Source organism: Olea europaea, unplaced genomic scaffold (genome assembly GCF_002742605.1).
Source record: "Olea europaea var. sylvestris unplaced genomic scaffold, O_europaea_v1 scaffold453, whole genome shotgun sequence".
Taxonomy (NCBI): Eukaryota; Viridiplantae; Streptophyta; class Magnoliopsida; order Lamiales; family Oleaceae; genus Olea; species Olea europaea.
The window spans coordinates 33,711-39,710 of record NW_019262837.1 but is presented as its reverse complement, the minus strand read 5'-3'; positions in this window follow the sequence as shown (position 1 = coordinate 39,710).

Below are 6,000 nucleotides of genomic sequence, written 5' to 3'. Positions count from 1 at the left end.
ATTTAAATAATACAAATAACAAGTTATCTAATAAGATTCATTCACCAATTTATAAAAATTACCAAAAAGTAAATAATAAAATATCGGTGATTTCATCTCGTTGATTTGATTCGGCCTTTAAATATAGAACAATTATATTTTGGGTTTGGGCTAGATTAATTAGTTGAAAAATGAAATAGGAAAATAATATTTTTGGGCTCAATTAATTAGTTAACAAATTTATTTAGACAATATTAAAATAATTTAACTTATTTAATATAAAAAATTAAAAAAATTAGAGAGATACGATTCTTTGATTCTTGATCTAGAACCGAGAACCGAAATCAAACTTGTCACTTTTTCGATTGACGTTAACAAAAATATCACCTTTTAATAATTTTGACAAAAATGTCACTTTTAAACTTTTTCACTCTTATAGAAAATTTAGGTCTTGTTTGACTTACATTCTTTTCAAAAAATATATATTCTTACACAATGATTTGACATCATTTCACCTACACATTAATCAATAAAATAATATTACACGTAAATTCAAAAATTTTCTTTACTTTTTAACAATACATTTTTCAATATACTATTCAAAATACATTTTTATGGAAATAATCTGGCTCAAACAAGGACTTAAATTCCATGTATCTTTGTAGATAAACGTCACACCAAATCCCCCCAATCCATGCACTCCACCCCCACGTCACCCCACAGCCTCACCCAACCCCATTTTCTAAACCAAATGCTAATCGTTAAAAATATTTTCATTTCTTCTTCTCAAAAACTCAAGAAAGCGATTTTTTGCAATTTGTGATTGGCGATTCTTCCCAATTTCTCGTAGAATGGAAGAGTGATAATGTTTCTTGCTGCAATGAGCACATTTTGTTTTTAACATTAGCCTTGGGTTTCTATCTCTACCATGCAAGAGAAATACGAAATGGAGGTCACCAAAAGTCCTAAAGGTAATTAGCACAAAACGTCCATATCTTTCATGATTTTTGTAGAAAACGTTCATACCTTTCATTTTTGGTGAATTTCATCCTTACCTTTATCTTTTCTTGTGCAAAACGTCATTTTCATCATTTTTCTCAATAAAAAATTATAAAATGACTAATATACCGTTCTATTTAAAATAAAACAAAAATAAAGAACTAATTACAAACATAACCCCAATTTTTTAAAAAGTTCAAAAAAATCCCAAAAAAAAAAAAAATAATAAAAAAAAAAAATTCTCCACCTTCACCTTCACACCTTCACCTTCACCTTCACCTTCAATTATTTTCTTGAAAATACTTACAATGATTTCTCCCATTAATTTCTTGGTGTTCTTGTTCATCCTCTATCTCACTCTCCTCGTTTGATGGAACTGCAGTGAGAGGCTTCCTATGAAATTAATTAGCAACAAAATTAAAATCTTCCTGAAGAATCATAAAAAGAGAAACGGGGAGATTTAATAAAGAAAGCCCTCGATTCCTCTTCAACGTCACTGAGTCAAAGCCAAGGCAAAAAGGCGACTTCCATTAACGGAAAGTTTAAACAATGATGAGGTGCAAATTTGCATTAGAAAGAGAAATACCATGTGAATTGGTGCACACAAATTACCAGAAGCTTTGTTCAATGATAGAATCTTCTTGGTTTTGCCAACAATTAGGCACTGCATCTGCAAGTGGAGTCTGTCGGATCTCGGGGACATCATATTGCTCACTCCCCAAATAAAGCATCTTCTCCTTCATCAACAATAACACTCTCTTTATTATTCGAAACCAACTTCAAACTCGCCAGAAAAGGTACTGAACCGCGACCGACATAACTTATATTTTCTTCGCGGTTTGACTCATTTAGCCTCCTTTGCTGGAGGTTATACTGTCGAAAATATGCCTGAAACCTATTTTGGCCTTGAAATAATTGTTGGGTATGGATTTGCTGAAGTATAAGGTATTGTTGGTGAGGATTAAACTCAGTACTGTTTATTTATTTATTTTATTGGTGGTGGGGGTAGTGGTGACTGGTGGAGGTGGAGGTGGAGGTGGAGGATTTTTTTATTCGCGACTTTTTTGAACTTCTTTAAAAATTGGGACTATGATTGTAATTAGTTCTTTATTTTTGTTTTTGTTTTTATTTAAATAGAATGGTATATTAGTCATTTTATAACTTTTTATTGAGAAAAATAATGAAAATAATATTTTGTACAAGAAAAGGTAAAGGTAATGATGAAATGCGCCAAAAATGAAAAGTATGGACGTTTTCCACAAAAAATCATGAAAGATAGTGACGTTTTGTGCTAATTACCCAAACTCCTAATACAAGTTATGAAATTAGAAATAGGTAACTATTAAGTGCTACTCTCTATATGTGTGCTTTGGACCTTTGCATTCTTTATTTACATTCTATAGAATAGAACATGTGTTAGTTCAGATTTATTTGTCAGAGCAAAACAAATTTCTTTTATATGGATCTACATTTCTTGAATTTAATTTAAGATTATTTACAGCATAAAATCTGAAGTATGACGACTGATAAAAATGATTGCACAATTCGAGATTGTGCACCTCCTGAGCAGAGAAAAGAGAAGAAGAGAATTGAGGAATTTAGATCTTGCTTTTTTTCATTCATAAATCCTTCCACATATATAAGGTGAGGGAGGTTATGCGCTCTTGCTTCACGATAGGACAACTTTCCAATTAGTTAAAACAGAATAACTAGAATGGAAATGCTAAGCTACGTCAATCTATTACTAATATTGATATTCCTTCAGCCACATGGGTGGTTTACGTGTCCTATTAACTGACATGGATCTTTCTTGAGTTGTTGGCGTTGCAGGTGTTCCCGTATCATCCCCCAACCCTTCAGACTTGACATTGTCCTCAAGGTCAAAGTTCGGGTATATGAATCCGAACTTATCAAAAGGAATCCAAGAAGCATCTTTAAGCAGCAAACCGTCCCATTACACTAGTAGCTGGAGCTGAATGTCTTTCCCGTCATGCACATGTCTGGTTCGAAGAATGGCAATGGGTTCAATGATTGGATGGTTGTCAACTATGGTAGAGGGTAGAGAGCAACATGGAGATTGGTGTCTTGTTTGTATGGTTTCAAAACTGATACATGAAACACGGGATGCAGCCTTGCATGTTCTGGTAACTAGGTTTTAACTAGTGAAAATTACACCATACCTTGTTTTGAAAGTTCACAATACAAAAAATAGGTGTATAGTTTATTTAATAAAAAAACATGTAACATTCAATTAATGATAATATTACAAAATTAAATTAATTTATATAGTCCATACTACCCTCTTCCACCCTCAACAAGATTGAGCTCATATGTAATATAATGTTGAGATTACGAGAAAATGATTTATATGCACATATAAAGTATGTCAAACAGGTTGAAATTGGTGAACTCACATGAACAATCGCTTTAGACACTTTGGGGTGTGCTGAGATGAGACAAAATGATCGAGTTGTGTACATACTGGACAAGTTTGGTCCCAAAGGTTGATCAGTTAATTTTATTAATCTTGAACATGATCGTGGTTAATTGATTTACTTGGTCGGATGTGTTTTGTATATCCAAAGATATCATACGTGTTTGATTAGAGTATGTTTAATTACCAATTAAGTGAAATTTAATTAGCATCATTATATTTATTATGATGGTATAACGTAATATCACCCAAAGGAGAATTACGCTATACATTTATTGTTATCTGAATTTGAAATTAAAACTCAAAGTATTAATGTTAGAGCATTTTATATTTTGCAGTCTCCGTTCCCGTTTCTCTGCATTCGCATGCTTCATCTGTACCACTGTTCAATGGGCTAAATTTCTCTGACTGGTGTGAACAAGTTCAGTTCAACTTAGGTGTTTTGGACTTGGACTTGGCACTTCAAGTTGAGAAACCTGCTGATCTTACTAATGAGAGCAGTGTTGATGAAAGATCTGTCCATAAAGCTTGGGAAAGGTCTAACAGATTAAGCCTAATGTTTATGCGAATGACCTTGGCAAAGAATATCAAGTCTACTATCCCTAAAACTGAGAGCGCCAAGGAATATATGAAGTTTGTGGAAGAACGTTCCCAAACAACTGACAAATCGCTTGCTGGCACACTAATGGGTACATTAACCACCATGAAATTTGATGATTCTCGTACCATGCATGAGCATGTTACTGAAATGAGTAACATTGCAGCAAGACTTAAGACTCTTGGGATGACTGTGGATGAGAACTTCCTAGTACAGTTTATCATTAACTCTTTGCCTCCTGAGTATGGTCCATTCCATATGAATTATACTACCTTAAAGGACAAATGGAATGTGAATGAATTGCACAGTATGCTTGTGCAAGAGGAGACAAGGCTTAAGAATCAAGGAACTCATTCTATTCATCTTGTAAGTCGTCAAGGAGCTGGAAAGAAATATAAGAAAAGGTTTGGAAAGGGCATTAAGCAAGGACCACTAAAGATAAATAAGTCTTCTGCCCAAATCCACAATAAGGAACACAAGAAAAATGTGTGCCATTTCTGTCGCAAACTTGGGCACCATAAAAATGACTGCCTAAAACGTAAGGCATGGTTCGAAAGTAAAGGTAAGATTATTTCTTACGTATGTTTCGAATCTAATTTGGCAGAAGTTCCTTATAATACTTGGTGGATTGATTCTGGATGTACCACTCATGTTACTAATACGATGCAGGGATTCCTTTCAACCCAGACTATAAATCCAAATGAAAAGTTTGTCCTCATGGGAAATCGAGTCAAAGCTCCAGTTGAAGCCATTGGAACCTATCGTTTGATTTTAGATACTGGACATCATTTAGATTTATTTCAAACACTTTATGTACCTTCCATTTCTCGCAGTTTAGTTTCTTTATCAAAACTTGATTCCGCTGGATATTTCAGTAATGGTGGAAATGGATGTTTGAATTTGTTTAAGCAAAATCATCTTATTGGTTCCGCTATTCTTTGTGATGGCTTATACAAATTAAAGCTTTATAATCTTTTTGCTGAGACTTTTTTAACCTTGCATCATAATGTTGGTACTAAACGTGGTTTACTGAATGAACGGTCTGCTAACTTGTGGCATAAACGTTTGGGTCACATATCCAAGGAAAGGATGGAAAGATTAGTAAAGAATGAAATTCTTCATGACTTGGATTTTAGTGATCTTGGAATTTGTGTGGATTGTATTAAGGGTAAACAATCCAAACACACAAAGAAAGGAGCCACAAGAAGCACACAGCTTCTTGAGATAATACACACCGATATATGTGGGCCTTTTGATGTTTCATCATTTGGTGGAAAAAAATATTTTATCACCTTTATTGATGATTTTTCACATTATGGCTATGTTTATTTGCTGCATGAAAAGTCTCAAGCTGTAAATGCTTTAGAGATCTTTGTCAATGAAGTTGAACGGCAATTAGACAGAAAGGTGAAAATTATTAGATCTGATAGAGGTGGTGAATATTATGGAAAATATGATGAAACTGGACAACACCCTGGTCCATTTGCTAAATTTCTTGAAAGACATGGCATATGTTCTCAATACACTATGCCAGGCACACCACAACAAAATGGTGTGGCTGAAAGGCGTAATCGTACTCTAATAGAAATGGTTAGGTGTATGTTGAGCAATTCATCTTTACCTATTTCCTTGTGGATGTTTGCATTAAAGACTGCCATGTATCTACAAAACAGGGTTCCTAGTAAGGCAGTTCCAAAGACTCCTTTTGATCTGTGGACGGGAAGGAAACCCAGTTTAAGGCACCTGCATGTTTGGGGTTGCCCGCCAGAAGCAAGAATTTATAATCCACATGAAAAGAAGCTGGACTCAAGAACAATCAGTGGATTTTTCATTGGTTATCCAGAAAAATCAAAGGGGTATAGATTTTATTGTCCTAATCATAGTACTAAAATTGTTGAAACTGGAAATGCTAGGTTCATTGAGAATGGTGAAGTTAGTGGGAGTTTGGAACCACGAAATGTGGAAATACAAGAAGTTAGAATTCAAGTTT